The 18,558-nt window shown below is 45.6% G+C and overlaps 1 pseudogene; it reads right to left on the reverse strand.

Annotated features, from left to right (window-relative positions):
* Positions 1-2,493: 2,493 nt before the first annotated feature.
* LOC135531211 (DCN1-like protein 2) lies at positions 2,494-18,252 on the reverse strand (annotated as a pseudogene).
* Between the last annotated feature and the right edge of the window lie 306 nt (positions 18,253-18,558).

Here is an 18,558-nt window from a genome sequence, read left to right on the forward strand (position 1 = left end):
CATAGATTCAACTACGAACTATATACAGTGTTGTAGACTGAATACGATTCATAGATTCAACTACGAACTATATACAGTGTTGTAGACTGAATACGATTCATAGATTCAACTACGAACTATATACAGTGTTGTAGACTGAATACGATTCATAGATTCAACTATGAACTATATACAGTGTTATAGACTGAATACGATTCATTGATTCAACAATGAACTATATACAGTGTTGTAGACTGAATACGATTCATAGATTCAACTACAAACTATATACAGTGTTGAATCTATGAATCGTATTCAGTATACAACTATGAACTACATACAGTGTTGTAGACTGAATACGATTCATAGATTCAACTATGAACTATATACAGTGTTGTAGACTGAATACGATTCATAGATTCAACTATGAACTATATACAGTGTTGTAGACTGAATATGATTCATAGATTCAACAATGAACTATATACAGTGTTGAATCTATGAATCGTATTCAGTATACAACTATGAACTACATACAGTGTTGTAGACTGAATACGATTCATAGATTCAACTATGAACTATATACAGTGTTGTAGACTGAATACGATTCATAGATTCAACTATGAACTATATACAGTGTTGTAGACTGAATACGATTCATAGATTCAACTATGAACTACATACAGTGTTGTAGACTGAATACGATTCATAGATTCAACTATGAACTATATACAGTGTTGTAGACTGAATACGATTCATAGATTCAACTATGAACTATATACAGTGTTGTAGACTGAATACGATTCATAGATTCAACTATATACAATGTTGTAGACTGAATATGATTCATAGATTCAACAATGAACAGTGTTGTAGACTGAATACGATTCATAGATTCAACTTCCTGTGCGTTGCTTGTGAAAATAAAACAACTGCCAGACCAACAGTCAAGGTCTCTGGTGATGTGAACATTTACACCCCAAACAAACAAACTCAAATCAAACAGAAAGCTTGGAGACATGGCACATCCCAAATGGGCAAACCTGTTCCCTATATAGAGCACTACTTTTTTTACCAGTACTATACAGGGAATGGGGTACAGTTTGGGACACGGCCTAGAAATCTGTGGACCTCGTACGCATTTCAAATACTTCGTCCTCTCTCTCACGATTATAAATGTCATTGTGTCGTCTTTATATTGTATCATATTCATTATTCTAAAATGGTATATCTAACACATGAATCCTATGGTCACAGTCTGTTCCAACTGGAGCAATAGTATTTCTGCTGGTGTTGAGCTTTAAAAGCATGCTGCTCTGTCGGTCGGTTCGGTTCTATCTGAATACCAGAGTGGATCTGAACTGGGCCTGTATTCCTAAAGCGTCTCAGAGTAGGTCCTCTCTGGTCCTCTCACTCACTATGATCTAAAAGACTAACCTGATCCTAGATCAGCACTAGGATCTGGTCCTCTCTGGTCCTCTCACTCACTATGATCTAAAGGCTAACCTGATCCCAGATCAGCACTAGGATCTGGTCCTCTCTCTAGTATTCATTATGATCTAAAAGGCTAAACTGATCCCAGATCAGCACTAGGATCTGGTCCTCTCTCTAGTATTCATTATGATCTAAAAGGCTAACCTGATCCCAGATCAGCACTAGGATCTGGTCCTCTCTCTAGTATTCATTATGATCCAAAAGGCTAAACTGATCCCAGGTCAGCACTCGTACTCTCAGACGCCTTGTGGATATAGACCCTGAACCTCACACATATTAACAACAAAACTGACCCAACTTTTACACTTTAGATTGAAATGGAAGCAGAACATTACACTGACGTTGGATTGGATGAGAACATTGGATGACGACCACACCCCTCACCTCTGATGAGAAGAAACTCAATGATAATAATAAAAAAAAGTAGTTGTTGTTCCTCCGTCCAGCCGCTTAACGCTCAACCAGAAACACATGCAGAACCTCCGAGCTCCTAGTTCATCCACCAATGGGCCGGCAGAGAGGACACGTCTTACTACTGTGGGTTCAGACCACAGGAGGTTGGTGGCACCTTAATTGGGGAGGACATGTTCGTGGTAATGACTAGATCGGAATCAGTGGAATGGTATCAAATACATCAAACACATGTTTTCCATGGTTTCCAGGTGTTTGATAACATTCCGTTTGCTCCGTTCCAGCCATTATGATGAGCCGTCCTCCTCTCTGCAGCCTCCACTGGATCAAATATCACACCATTCTGTCTGTCTGCTGCAGAGAGCAAACCGTCCGCCCCTCTCTGCCGTTCTGTTTGCTCTCCCTGGTCGTTCTTTAGTAAGGAGGGGGCGGGGTTGGGGGGGGCTGCAGCTAGGGGGGGTGGGACCAGAGCACCAGTTCTAGAATCTACAGACACGCCCACTGATCTGATGGTGGCTGGTGTTTGGGTACTGTAGTCGTTGGCCGATCAGTCTGATCCAGCCAGCCAATGGGAGCAGAGCTCATAGCTCCGCGACGATCCCACCCCTGCTAACAGCCCGCCTCCCGGAGTGACTCAGTCTCAAAACAAAGAAAAGGATAACTTCCTCTTCCTGTTGTTGTTTTCCTTCTCTCCGATTGGCTGTCATGTCGCTCCCCGGCCCCTGATTGGCAGCTCAGTCTCACAAACTTGGACAGTCTTGTAGAAGTCTCTTTTTGGCTGGTGTGTATAAAATCGCCAGCCCCTGCTGGGAACTGGGTATGACCTATATGGTTTTACGCTTGCCCCCTGTCACGATTGGCCGGGCAAATTCCACAAAGTCGTCTATGAGGACAGGCCAAGCTCCTGAGTGGGCAGAAAAGGGTCACATGATTAGCTGCATGGTAAGTGATTGGCAGAAATGTTTTAATAGGTGATTGCGCTGTATGGTAGTCAAGTCCCAATCCCTAACTGCTGACTCCAGGTCAGATCTTAGTCATACACCTAGTGGTTATGGATAAGGGGGTAGAGGAATCCTGGATCTGAGGTCAGGGGTGTGGATTAGTGTGTGTTTTATTGGTCCTACAGAAATGTTTGTCTGCGTTTCAAATGGCCCCCTAATCCGTATCTAGTGCACTATGGGCCCTGGTCAAAAGCAGAGCACAGGAGTCAATCACCACCTTCCGGAGACACCTGAAACCCCACCTCTTCAAGGAATACCTAGGATAGGATAAAGCAATCCTTCTCACCCCCCCTTAAATGATTTAGATGCACTATTGTAAAGTGGCTGTTCCACTGATGTCAGAAGGTGAATTCACCAATTTGTAAGTCACTCTGGATAAGAGCGTCTGCTAAATGACTTAAATGTAAATGTAAATGTAGGAAAAGGTGCCATTTGGGACCCATCCTTAATAGGTGGTTATATCTCACCTTCCTCGTCGTAGTTGGACATGTCGTCTGCGATCATGTTGCCAAAGTCCAGTAGCAGGTTCCACGTGTCTTTGGGGATCGACCGCTTATGATGCTCCTGCATTAATCACACAGATAGATGACATCAGAGATTATGATGCTCCTGCATTAATCACACAGATAGATGACATCAGAGATTATGACGCTCCTGCGTTAATCACACAGATAGATGACATCAGAGATAATGATGCTCCTGCATTAAATCACACAGATAGATGACATCAGAGATTATGACGCTCCTGCGTTAATCACACAGATAGATGACATCAGAGATAATGATGCTCCTGCATTAAATCACACAGATAGATGACATCAGAGATTATGATGCTCCTGCATTAATCACACAGATAGATGACATCAGAGATTATGATGCTCCTGCATTAATCACACAGATAGATGACATCAGAGATAATGATGCTCCTGCATTAATCACACAGATGGATGACATCAGAGATTATGATGCTCCTGCATTAAATCACACAGATAGATGACATCAGAGATTATGACGCTCCTGCGTTAATCACACAGATAGATGACATCAGAGATTATGATGCTCCTGCACTAATCACACAGATAGATGACATCACCATAGACTATCAATACATGGAGGAAACACCGAGACTCTGTCCAGAGTAGTATATTATTTAGGGAACAGCCATTAATACAGACTGGCATCCACTCACCAATAGAAACCTGTTCCAGAGGTCCAGGAACTTGAATCGACCAGTTAGAACCAGGTTCCAGTAGGCCACAGCCATCTCCAGGTCTGATACAGAGAGTAGAGGGGTTAGTAACACCATCAGTAGACTACAGTCATCTCCAGGTCTGATATAGAGAGTAGAGGGGTTAGTAACACCATCAGTAGACTACAGCCATCTCCAGGTCTGATATAGAGAGTAGAGGGGTTAGTAACACCATCAGTAGACTACAGCCATCTCCAGGTCTGATACAGAGAGTAGAGGGGTTAGTAACACCATCAGTAGACTACAGTCATCTCCAGGTCTGATACAGAGAGTAGAGGGGTTAGTAACACCATCAGTAGACTAGTCATCTCCAGGTCTGATACAGAGAGTAGAGGGGTTAGTAACACCATCAGTAGGCCACAGCCATCTCCAGGTCTGATACAGAGAGTAGAGGGGTTAGTAACACCATCAGTAGACTAGTCATCTCCAGGTCTGATACAGAGAGTAGAGGGGTTAGTAACACCATCAGTAGACTACAGTCATCTCCAGGTCTGATACAGAGAGTAGAGGGGTTAGTAACACCATCAGTAGACTAGTCATCTCCAGGTCTGATACAGAGAGTAGAGGGGTTAGTAACACCATCAGTAGACTAGTCATCTCCAGGTCTGATACAGAGAGTAGAGGGGTGACAAGGAGGTTAAACCTCATCACCAGGGGTCTAAGGCTGTGCATCGCTGTGCCACTAGAGATTCTGGGTTCGAGTCCAGGCTCTGTCGCAGCCACCCGCGACCGGGAGACCCATGGGGCAGCGCACAATTGGCCCAGCGTCGTCCGGGTTAGGGGAGGGTTTGGCCGGCAGGGATGTCCTTGTCCCATCGCGCTCTAGTGACTCCTGTGGTGGGCCGGGCGCAGTGCACGTTGACACGGTCGCCAGTTGTACGGTGTTTCCTCCGACACATTGGTGCGGCTGGCTTCCGGGTTAAGTGGGCATTGTGTCAAGAAGCAGTGCGGCTTGGTTGGGTTGTGTTTCAGAGGACGCATGTCTCTCGACCTTCTCCTCTCCCGGGTCCGTACGGGAGTTGCAGCGATGAGACAAGAGAAAAAGGGACAACATTTGTTATTTTTTAATAATTGGGCAAGTTGGCTACAACAATAAAAAAATTCAGTCAAACACACAGGACATGCAAATATGTTTTTATTTTTATTTATATATTTTCTCCCCAATTTCGTGGTGTCCAATTGGTAGTTACAGTCTTGTCTCGTCGCTGCAACTCCCGTACGGACTCGGGAGAGGAGAAGGTTGAGAGACATCGTCCCCGAAACACAACCCAACCAAGCCGCACTGCTTCTTGACACAATGCCCACTTAACCCGGAAGCCAGCCGCACCAATGTGTCGGAGGAAACACCGTACAACTGGCGACCGTGTCAGCGTGCACTACGCCCGGCCCGCCACAGGAGTCACTAGAGCGCGATGGGAAATGGACATCTAGGGCCGACCAAACCCTCCCCTAACCAAGACGACGCTGGGCCTATTGTGTGCTGCCCCATGAGTCTCCCGGTCGCGGCCGGCTGCGACACAGCCTGGGATGGAATCCGGGTCTGTAGTGACGCCTCAACACTGCGATGCAGTGCCTTGGAAAGCTGCGCCACTCGGGAGGGTGTTATGTTTTTCTGTTGTTTCTATGGAGTCGGAATCGTTTGAGACCATGGAGTTAGTGTGTGAACGAATGAGAGAGCGACAGAGAAAGAGATGGAGGGGGTGGCATTTAGGGCCGGGACAATACCAGTATCACCATAGTCGTTAGTATCGGCACACAAAAACAAAACACGGAGCGGATTTAACTTGTTTAGGAAAACAGCCCTGATGTTGGAATCAAACATCATTATGTTGTCATCCAGAGTCACATGTATTTATGACCCAGATATAGAACATGTATTTATGACCCAGCTGTAGAACATGTATTTATGACCCAGATATAGAACATGTATTAATGACCCAGATATAGAACATGTATTTATGACCCAGATATAGAACATGTATTTATGACCCAGATATAGAACATGTATTTATGACCCAGATATAGAACATGTATTTATGACCCAGATATAGAACATGTATTTATGACCCAGATATAGAACATGTATTTATGACCCAGATATAGAACATGTATTTATGACCCAGATATAGAACATGTATTAATGACCCAGATATAGAAACATGTATTTATGACCCAGATATAGAACATGTATTTATGACCCAGATATATAACATGTATTTATGACCCAGATATATAACATGTATTAATGACCCAGATATAGAACATGTATTAATGACCCAGATATAGAACATGTATTAATGACCCAGATATAGAACATGTATTAATGACCCAGATATAGAACATGTATTTATGACCCAGATATAGAACATGTATTAATGACCCAGATATAGAACATGTATTTATGACCCAGATATAGAACATGTATTTATGACCCAGATATAGAACATGTATTTATGACCCAGATATAGAACATGTATTTATGACCCAGATATAGAACATGTATTTATGACCCAGATATAGAACATGTATTTATGACCCAGATATAGAACATGTATTTATGACCCAGATATAGAACATGTATTAATGACCCAGATATAGAACATGTATTAATGACCCAGATATAGAACATGTATTTATGACCCAGATATAGAACATGTATTTATGACCCAGATATAGAACATGTATTTATGACCCAGATATAGAACATGTATTAATGACCCAGATATAGAACATGTATTTATGACCCAGATATAGAACATGTATTTATGACCCAGATATAGAACATGTATTAATGACCCAGATATAGAACATGTATTAATGACCCAGATATAGAACATGTATTAATGACCCAGATACAGAACATGTATTTATGACCCAGATATAGAACATGTATTAATGACCCAGATATAGAACATGTATTTATGACCCAGATATAGAACATGTATTTATGACCCAGATATAGAACATGTATTTATGACCCAGATATAGAACATGTATTTATGACCCAGATATAGAACATGTATTTATGACCCAGATATAGAACATGTATTTATGACCCAGATATAGAACATGTATTAATGACCCAGATATAGAACATGTATTTATGACCCAGATATAGAACATGTATTTATGACCCAGATATAGAACATGTATTAATGACCCAGATATAGAACATGTATTTATGACCCAGATATAGAACATGTATTTATGACCCAGATATAGAACATGTATTTATGACCCAGATATAGAACATGTATTTATGACCCAGATATAGAACATGTATTAATGACCCAGATATAGAACATGTATTAATGACCCAGATATAGAACATGTATTAATGACCCAGATACAGAACATGTATTTATGACCCAGATATAGAACATGTATTAATGACCCAGATATAGAACATGTATTTATGACCCAGATATAGAACACTATATCTTACACACAGCAGGTTATTAAAAGGACCAAAGAGTTGTCTGCTTCCTGTTTTCATTTTTGCCATGGAAAATGTACTGCGATACTGGTATCATTACAGCCCTAGTGACATTACAGTGTCCCACAGAGAGTTACAGAGAGAGAGAGACATTACAGTGTCCCACAGAGAGTTACAGAGAGAGAGAGAGACATTACAGTGTCCCACAGAGAGTTACAGAGAGAGAGAGACATTACAGTGTCCCACAGAGAGTTACAGAGAGAGAGAGAGACATTACAGTGTCTGACAGAGAGTTACAGAGAGAGAGAGAGACATTACAGTGTCTGACAGAGAGTTACAGAGAGAGAGAGAGACATTACAGTGTCTGACAGAGAGTTACAGAGAGAGAGAGAGACATTACAGTGTCCCACAGAGAGTTACAGAGAGAGAGAGAGACATTACAGTGTCCCACAGAGAGTTACAGAGAGAGAGAGAGACATTACAGTGTCCCACAGAGAGTTACAGAGAGAGAGAGAGACATTACAGTGTCCCACAGAGAGTTACAGAGAGAGAGAGAGACATTAGTGTCTGACAGAGAGTTACAGAGAGAGAGAGAGACATTACAGTGTCCCACAGAGAGTTACAGAGAGAGAGAGAGACATTACAGTGTCTGACAGAGAGTTACAGAGAGAGAGAGTGTCCAACCAAAAACATAGAGACCCGGAAAACCTGAGTCTACGCCTTCACTATGGTGAATCACTAAAACAATACAGAAATACACTACGGAAAAAGAAGGAACAGCATGTCAGAAATCAGTTCAATGTAATTGAAGAATCCATAGACTCTAACCACTTCTGGGAAAATTGGAAAACCCTAAACAAACAACAACACGAAGAATTATCTATCCAAAATGGAGATGTATGGGTAAACCACTTCTCCAATATTTTTGGCTCTATAACAAAGAATAAAGAGCAAAAACATATACATGATCAAATACAGATCTTAGAATCAACTATTAAAGACTACCAGAACCCACTGGATTCTCCAATAACATTGAATGAGTTACAGGACAAAATAAAAACCCTCCAACCCAAAAAGGCCTGTGGTGTTGATGGTATCCTCAATGAAATGATCAAATATAAAGACAACAAATTCCAATTGGCTATACTAAAACTCTTTAACATCATCCTTAGCTCTGGCATCTTCCCCAATATTTGGAACCAAGGACTGATCACCCCAATCCACAAAAATGGAGACAAATTTGACCCCAATAACTACCGTGGAATATGCGTCAACAGTAACCTTGGGAAAATCCTCTGCATTATCATTAACAGCAGACTCGTACACTTCCTCAATGAAAACAATGTACTGAGCAAATGTCAAATTGGCTTTTTACCAAATTACCGTACAACAGACCATGTATTCACCCTGCACACCCTAATTGACAACCAAACAAACCAAAACAAAGGCAAAGTCTTCTCATGCTTTGTTGATTTCAAAAAAGCCTTCGACTCAATTTGGCATGAGGGTCTGCTATACAAACTGATGGAAAGTGGTGTTGGGGGTAAAACATACGACATCATAAAATCCATGTACACAAACAACAAGTGTGCGGTTAAAATTGGCAAAAAACACAAATTTCTTCACACAGGGTCGTGGGGTTAGACTGGGATGCAGCTTAAGCCCCACCCTCTTCAACATATATATCAACAAACTGGGCGGGCACTAGAAAAGTCTGCAGCACCCGGCCTCACCCTACTAGAATCTGAAGTCAAATGTCTGCTGTTTGCTGATGATCTGGTGCTTCTGTCACCAACCAAGGAGGGCCTACAGCAGCACCTAGATCTTATGCACAGATTCTGTCAGACCTGGGCCCTGACAGTAAATCTCAGTAAGACCAAAATAATGGTGTTCCAAAAAGGTCCAGTCACCAGGACCACAAATACAAATTCCATCTCGACACTGTTGCCCTAGAGCACACAAAAAACTATACATACCTTGGCCTAAACATCAGCGCCACAGGTAACTTCCACAAAGCTGTGAACGATCTGAGAGACAAGGCAAGAAGGGCATTCTATGCCATCAAAAGGAACATAAATTTCAACATTCCAATTAGGATTTGGCTAAAAATACTTGAATCGGTCATAGAGTGTCATGTCTTATTATGTCTGTTCCTGTCCTTTCTCTTCACTCTGTCTCTCTCTGCTGGTCTTATTAGGTTACCTTCTCTGTCTCTCCTTCTTCAGCTGTTCTACATCTCCCCTAACTAGCTCATTCACTCTTTCCCACCTGTTCTCTCTTTCCCCTCTGATTAGGTCTCTATTTCTCTCTCTGTTCCTGCTACTTTCAGTGTCAGATTCTTGTTTGTGTTTTTCATGCCAGAAGCAAGCTGTCGTCTCGTTTGCTTCCACCTTGTCCTATCCTGTCGGAGTCTGCCTGGCAGGTGCATCCTGCACTATACTAACGTTCTTTTGTTCCATTGACAACGTCGGAAGAGGATTTATGCCATTCCTGTTTTTTCATTAAAGAACTCTGTTTTCTGTTAAAACCGCTTTTGGGTCTTCACTCAAGTACATAACAGAAGAATCTGACCAAGAATGGACCCAGCGGCTCCGGACCCTTTTCACTCCGCCGTCGAGATCCAGGGAGCGATGCTAGGCAGACACGAGGAGGAATTGTCTGCTGCTCGACATGCCGTTGAGACCCTGGCCGTCCAAGTCTCCGACCTCACAAGACAGGTTCACCAACTCCACCTCGATCCACCGCCCACTTCCAGGGTTTCCGAGTCTCCGGAGCCCAGGATCAACAACCCGCCGTGTTACTCTGGGGAGCCCACTGAGTGCCGCTCATTCCTCACTCAGTGTGATGTGGTGTTCTCTCTCCAGCCCAACACTTACTCCAGGAGCGCAGCCCGCATCGCCTACGTCATTTCTCTCCTTACCGGACGGGCGCGTGAGTGGGGCACGGCAATCTGGGAGGCGAGGGCTGAGTGTATTAACCAGTATCAGGACTTTAAGGAGGAGATGATACGGGTTTTTGACCGTTCTGTTTTTGGGGAGGAGGCTTCCAGGGCCCTGTCTTCCCTATGTCAGGGGAATCGATCCATAACGGATTATTCTATTGAGTTTCGCACTCTCGCTGCCTCTAGTGACTGGAACGAGCCGGCTTTGCTCGCTCGTTTTCTGGAGGGTCTCCTCGTCGAGGTTAAGGATGAGATCCTCTCCCGGGAGGTTCCTTCCAGTCTGGACTCCTTAATAGCTCTCGCTATTCGCATAGAGCGACGGTTTGATCTTCGTCGCCGAGCTCGTGGAAAGGAGTTCGCGTTCTCCGTTGCTCCCCTCTCCACATCACTGCCACCTGCCGCATCACTGCCACCCTCCTCCGCCGGCTCGGATGCTGAGCCTATGCAGCTGGGGGGTATCCGCATCTCGGCCAAGGAGAAGGAACGGAGAATCACCAATCGCCTGTCTCTACTGCGGCTCCGCTGGTCATTTTGTCACCTCATGCCCAGTAAAAGCCAGAGCTCATCAGTAAGAGGAGGGCTACTGGTGAGCGCAACTACTCAGGCCTCTCCTTCAGGATCACGCACTACCTTTCCGGTCCATCTCCGCTGGCCCGGTTCATCTGCTTCCTGCAGTGCCTTGATAGACTCTGGGGCGGAGGGCTGTTTTATGGACGAGACCTGGGCTCGGGAGCATGACATTCCTCTCAGACAGTTAGGGGAGCCCACGGCCTTGTTCGCTTTAGATGGTAGTTCTCTCCCCAAGATTCAGCGTGAGACGCTGCCTTTAACCCTCACTGTCTCTGGTAATCATAGCGAAACCATTTCTTTTTTAATTTTTCGTTCACCTTTTACACCTGTTGTTTTGGGTCATCCCTGGCTAGTGCGCCATAACCCTTCTATTAATTGGTCTAGTAATACTATCCTATCCTGGAATGTTTCTTGTCATGTGACCTGTTTAATGTCTGCTATCCCTCCTGTTTCCTCTGTCCCTTCTTCACAGGAGGAGCCTGGCGATTTGACAGGGGTGCCGGAGGAGTATCACGATCTGCGCACGGTGTTCAGTCGTTCCAAGGCCACTTCTCTCCCTCCACACCGGTCGTATGACTGTAGTATTGATCTCCTTCCGGGAACTACTCCCCCGGGGTAGATTATACTCTCTGTCGGCTCCCGAACGTAAGGCTCTCGAGGATTATTTGTCTGTTTCGCTCGACGCCGGTACCATAGTCTCCTCCTCCTCTCCCGCCGGAGCGGGGTTTTTTTTTGTTCAGAAGAAGGACGGGTCCCTGCGCCCATGCGTGGATTATCGAGGGCTGAATGACATAACAGTTAAGAATCGTTATCCGCTTCCTCTTATGTCTTCAGCCTTCGAGATCCTGCAGGGAGCCAGGTTTTCACCAAATTGGACCTTCGTAACGCCTACCATCTCGTGCGCATCAGGGAGGGGGACGAGTGGAAGACGGCGTTTAACACTCCGTTAGGGCACTTTGAATACCGGGTTCTTCCTTTCGGCCTCGTTAACGCTCCAGCTGTCTTTCAGGCACTAGTTAACGACGTCCTGAGAGACATGCTGAACATTTTTGTTTTCGTTTACATGGACGATATCCTGATTTTTTCACCGTCTCTCCCGATTCATGTTCAGCACGTGCGACGCGTCCTCCAGCGCCTTTTGGAGAACTGTCTTTATGTGAAGGCTGAGAAGTGCACTTTTCATGCCGCCTCTGTCCCTTTTCTCGGTTCCGTTATTTCCGCTGAGGGCATTAAGATGGATCCCGCTAAGGTCCAGGCTGTCATTGATTGGCCCGTTCCTAAGTCACGCGTCGAGCTGCAGCGCTTTCTGGGCTTCGCTAATTTCTATCGTCGTTTCATCCGTAATTTCGGTCAGGTGGCAGCTCCCCTCACAGCCCTTACTTCTGTTAAGACGTGCTTTAAGTGGTCCGTTTCCGCCCAGGAGCTTTTGATCTTCTTAAGAATCGTTTTACATCCGCACCTATTCTTGTTACACCTGACATCTCTAGACAGTTTGTTGTTGAGGTTGACGCGTCAGAGGTGGGCGTGGGAGCCATTCTTTCTCAGCGCTCTCTCTCTGACGGCAAGGTCCATCCTTGCGCGTTTTCTCTCATCGCTTATCGCCGTCAGAACGTAACTATGATGTTGGTAATCGCGAACTGCTCGCCATCCGCTTAGCCCTAGGCGAATGGCGACAGTGGTTGGAGGGGCGACCGTTCCTTTTGTCGTTTGGACTGACCATAGGAACCTTGAGTACATCCGTTCAGCCAAACGACTTAATGCGCGTCAGGCTCGTTGGGCTCTGTTTTTCGCTCGTTTCGAGTTTGTTATTTCTTATCGTCCGGGCTCAAAAAACACCAAACCTGATGCTTTATCTCGTCTCTTCAGTTCTTCTGAGGTCTCCACCGACCCCGAGGGGATTCTCCCTGAGGGGCGTGTTGTCGGGTTGACTGTCTGGGGAATTGAGAGGCAGGTAAAGCAAGCACTCGCTCACACTCCGTCGCCGCGAGCTTGTCCTAGGAACCTTCTGTTCGTTCCCGTTCCTACTCGTCCGGCCGTTCTTCAGTGGGCCCACTCTGCCAAGTTAGCCGGCCACCCCGGCGTTCGGGGTACGCTCGCTTCCATTCGCCAGCGTTTCTGGTGGCCCACTCGGGAACGTGACGCGCGTCGATTTGTCGCCGCTTGTTCGGTCTGCGCGCAGACTAAATCTGGGAACTCTCCTCCTGCCGGCCGTCTCAGACCGCTTCCCATTCCCTCTCGACCGTGGTCTCACATCGCTTTAGATTTTATCACCGGACTGCCTTCATCAGCGGGGAAGACAGTTATTCTTACGGTTGTCGATAGATTCTCTAAGGCGGCTCATTTCATTCCTCTCGCTAAGCTCCCTTCTGCTAAGGAGACGGCTCAGATCATTATCGAGAATGTTTTCCGAATTCATGGCCTTCCGTCAGACGTCGTTTCCGACAGAGGCCCGCAGTTCACGTCTCAATTTTGGAGGGAGTTTTGCCGTTTGATTGGGGCTTCTGTCAGTCTCTCGTCCGGCTTTCATCCCCAGTCTAACGGTCAAGCCGAACGGGCCAATCAGACTGTTGGTCGCATTTTACGCAGTCTTTCTTTTCGTAACCCTGCGTCTTGGTCAGAACAGCTCCCCTGGGCAGAGTACGCCCACAACTCGCTTCCTTCGTCTGCTACCGGTCTATCTCCTTTTCAGAGTAGCCTCGGGTACCAGCCTCCGCTGTTCTCATCTCAGCTCGCCGAGTCCTGCGTCCCCTCCGCTCAGGCTTTTGTCCAGCGTTGCGAGCGCACCTGGAAGGGGGTCAGGTCGGCACTTTGCCGTAATAGGGCGCAGACTGTGAGGGCCGCTACAAGCGTAGGACCAAGAGTCCTAGATATTGTTGCGGTCAGAGAGTATGGCTCTCCACTCAGAACCTTCCCCTTAAGACAGCTTCTCGCAAGTTGGCCCCGCGGTTCATTGGTCCGTTCCGTATTTCTCAGGTCATTAATCCTGTCGCAGTGCGACTTCTTCTCCGCGCTATCTTCGTCGCGTTCACCCGGTCTTCCATGTCTCCTGTGTTAAGCCCGTTCTTCGCCCCCGCTCGTCCCTCCCCCCATCCTTGTCGAGGCGCACCTATCTACAGGGTTCGTAAGATTTTGGACATGCGCCCTCGGGGCCGTGGTCATCAGCACCTAGTGGATTGGGAGGGTACGGTCCTGAGGAGAGGAGTTGGGTTCCCTCTCGGGACGTGCTGGACCGTTCGCTGATCGATGATTTCCTCCGTTGCCGCCAGGTTTCCTCCTCGAGTGCGCCAGGAGGCGCTCGGTGAGTGGGGGGTACTGTCATGTCTTATTATGTCTGTTCCTGTCCTTTCTCTTCACTCTGTCTCTCTCTGCTGGTCTTATTAGGTTACCTTCTCTGTCTCTCCTTCTTCAGCTGTTCTACATCTCCCCTAACTAGCTCATTCACTCTTTCCCACCTGTTCTCTCTTTCCCCTCTGATTAGGTCTCTATTTCTCTCTCTGTTCCTGCTACTTTCAGTGTCAGATTCTTGTTTGTGTTTTTCATGCCAGAAGCAAGCTGTCGTCTCGTTTGCTTCCACCTTGTCCTATCCTGTCGGAGTCTGCCTGGCAGGTGCATCCTGCACTATACTAACGTTCTTTTTGTTCCATTGACAACGTCGGAAGAGGATTTATGCCATTCCTGTTTTTTCATTAAAGAACTCTGTTTTCTGTTAAAACCGCTTTTGGGTCTTCACTCAAGTACATAACATAGAGCCCATTGCCCTTTATGGTTGTGAGGTCTGGGGTCCGCTCACCAACCAAGACTTTACAAAATGGGACAAACACCAAATTGAGACTCTGCACGCAGAATTCTGCAAAAATATCCTCCGTGTACAACGTAGAACACCAAATAATGCATGCAGAGCAGAATTAGGCCGATACCCACTAATTATCAAAATCCAGAAAAGAGCTGTTAAATTCTATAACCACCTAAAAGGAAGCGATTCCCAAACCTTCCACAACAAAGCCATCACCTACAGAGAGATTAACCTGGAGAAGAGTCCCCTAAGCAAGCTGGTCCTGGGGCTCTGTTCACAAACACACCCTACAGAGCCCCATGACAGCAGCACAATTAGACCCAACCAAATCATGAGAAAACAAAAAGATAATTACTTGACACATTGGAAAGAATTAACAAAAAAACAGAGCAAACTAGAATGCTATTTGGCCCTACACAGAGAGTACACAGCGGCAGAATACCTGACCACTGTGACTGACCCAAAATTAAGGAAAGCTTTGACTATGTACAGACTCAGCGAGCAAAGCCTTGCTATTGAGAAAGGCCGCCGTAGGCAGACATGGCTCTCAAGAGAAGACAGGCTATGTGCTCACTGCCCACAAAATGAGGTGGAAACTGAGCTGCACTTCCTAACCTCCTGCCCAAAGTATGACCATATTAGAGAGACATATTTCCCTCAGATTACACAGATCCACAAAGAATTCGAAAACAAATCCAATTTTGAAAAACTCCCATATCTACTGGGTGAAATTCCACAGTCTGACATCACAGCAGCAAGATTTGTGACCTGTTGCCACGAGAAAAGGGCAACCAGTGAAGAACATGCACCATTGTAAATACAACCCATATCTACGCTTATTTATTTTATCTTGTGTCCTTTACCATTTGTACATTGTAAAAACACTGTATATATATATATATAATATGACATTTGTAATGTCTTTATTGTTTTGAAACTTCTGTATGTGTGATGTCTACTGTTAATTTTTATTGTTTACCTTACTTGCTTTGGCAATGTTAACACATGTTTCCCATGCCAATAAAGCCCCTTGAATTGAATTGAATTGATACATTACAGTGTCTGACAGAGTTACAGAGAGAGAGAGAGAGTTACAGAGAGAGAGAGAGAGAGTTACAGAGAGAGAGAGAGAGAGTTACAGAGAGAGAGAGTTACAGAGAGAGAGAGAGAGAGAGACATTACAGTGTCTGACAGAGTTACAGAGAGAGAGAGAGAGTTACAGAGAGAGAGAGAGAGTTACAGAGAGAGAGAGAGAGTTACAGAGAAAAGAGAGAGAGAGAGAGAGAGAGAGAGAGACATTACAGTGTCTGACAGAGAGTTACAGAGAGAGAGAGACATTACAGTGTGACAGAGTTACAGAGAGAGAGAGACATTACAGAGAGAGAGAGAGAGAGAGAGAGAGAGACATTACAGTGTCTGACAGAGAGTTTCAGAGAGAGAGAGAGAGAGAGTTACAGAGAGAGAGAGAGAGAGAGAGAGAGAGAGAGAGACATTACAGTGTCTGACAGAGAGTTACAGAGAGAGAGAGACATTACAGTGTCTGACAGAGAGTTTCAGAGAGAGAGAGAGAGAGAGTTAGAGAGAGAGAGAGAGAGAGAGAGAGAGAGAGACATTACAGTGTCTGACAGAGAGTTACAGAGAGAGAGAGAGAGAGTTACAGAGAGAGAGAGAGATACAGAGAGAGAGAGAGAGAGAGAGAGAGAGAGAGAGAGAGACATTACAGTGTCTGACAGAGAGTTACAGAGAGAGACATTACAGTGTCCCACAGAGAGTTACAGAGAGAGAGAGAGAGAGAGAGACATTACAGTGTCTGACAGAGAGTTACAGAGAGAGAGAGAGAGACATTACAGTCAGATGAGTTTTGACAAAGGGCCCTACTGTTGTTCCAGGAACTTAGCTGGGTCACCCACTCCGGTCGTCATAACAACACAGACCAGCAGAAACAACAACCAGAACAAAGTGGTCCCATCCAGGGAATCAGAGAGTTGGGTCGTTTCTCAAATGGCACCCAGTTCCCTAAATAGTGCCCTAGTGGGCCCATAGGGCTCTGGTCAGAAGTAGTGACTATGCAGGGAATAGAGCTCTATTTGGGACCCACCCTGGTTTCTGTTTAGCTTGATAGGTGATCTATCCGTAAACCTGCTATTACACAGTAACAGTCCACCACCTGTCAGACTCCAGGCCCTCTCCTCAGCATGGCTCACAGAACAGCAGTAGTCCGACTAGAGGCAGTGTTGTGAAGGGGGAGCTCTTCACTTACCTGGCAGGACAAGTCATTGTTTTCCATCTCAAAGCCATTCTTCCTGTTTGCTGCCGGGCTGCTACTGACTGAGACAGAACTACATTACACCACTGATGCCAAACCACCATGGTGATCTACCAATGTTCCCAGGAGGAATTCAACACCAGGGTCCGGAAAACTACACCGGGGTGAAAGGCCTTCTCCTCAAACACAGTGCTGGACCAACCAGGGTTTGACTAAAACTCTCTGTCTGGACACAATATTTACCAGAACCTCTGTTCATCTACCAGAACCTCTGTTCATCTACCAGAACCTCTGTTCATCTACCAGAACCTCTGTTCATCTACCAGAACCTCTGTTCATCTACCAGAACCTCTATTCATCTACCAGAACCTCTATTCATCTACCAGAACCTCTATTCATCTACCAGAACCTCTGTTCATCTACCAGAACCTCTGTTCATCTACCAGAACCTCTGTTCATCTACCAGAACCTCTGTTCATCTACCAGAACCTCTGTTCATCTACCAGAACCTCTGTTCATCTACCAGAACCTCTATTCATCTACCAGAACCTCTATTCATCTACCAGAACCTCTATTCATCTACCAGAACCTCTGTTCATCTACCAGAACCTCTGTTCAGAGCTTTTCTCCAGAAAGATATGTGAAATACTTACCTAGTCCCTTCTGTCCAGGGTTCTTGGCGAAGTTGAAGGTGAACTGATAGAAGTCTTTAAACTTGGCCGTGTCTTTGACTTCCTGTTCTAGTCTGGGGAGCAGAGCCTTCAACTTCTCTGGACTGTCACAGCTAGGGGGGGAAGCACACACACACACACACACACCTTCTTATTGGAGTCCAGCTAATACCAGCCTGACCTCCGTTTCAAAATGTTTAGTTTTCCATTAACAACATTTGCTTTCATTCAAAATGTTTCCTACTGAACAGCGAACACAACTGCGTGGCGCAGAAAGATGACATCACAGAAAGCTAGCTCACCCCAGCTCGGCCATGCCGTCGAGGAACTCCTTCCTGCTGAACTCACACTGTGTGGCGGCACGGAACTTCCAGGCCACCACCAGAACACTCCTACTGGCCGGGTCCAGGGTGAGGTCATCACAGAACTGCTGGATCCCATCGATACCGATCTTATTGTCATCCTGGGGGTCTGGAGAGGAACAACACAACGACACTGAAACAGGACTACAACACAGAGCTGGTACATTACACACACACACACCTCATTAAATGTTTCCTTTGTTCTTCATTACACCCACAGAGCACAGTACACACCCGATCCTAACACTCTCCACCTCTCCCCTCTCCAGTAAACACACACTACACCACCTCTACCATCCTCCCTCCTCTCCCCAGTACACACACTACACCCCCTCTACCATCCCCTCTCCTCTCCCCAGTACACACACTACACCCCCTCTACCAT

The sequence above is a fragment of the Oncorhynchus masou genome, unplaced genomic scaffold (assembly GCF_036934945.1).
Source record: "Oncorhynchus masou masou isolate Uvic2021 unplaced genomic scaffold, UVic_Omas_1.1 unplaced_scaffold_1554, whole genome shotgun sequence".
NCBI lineage: Eukaryota > Metazoa > Chordata > Actinopteri > Salmoniformes > Salmonidae > Oncorhynchus > Oncorhynchus masou.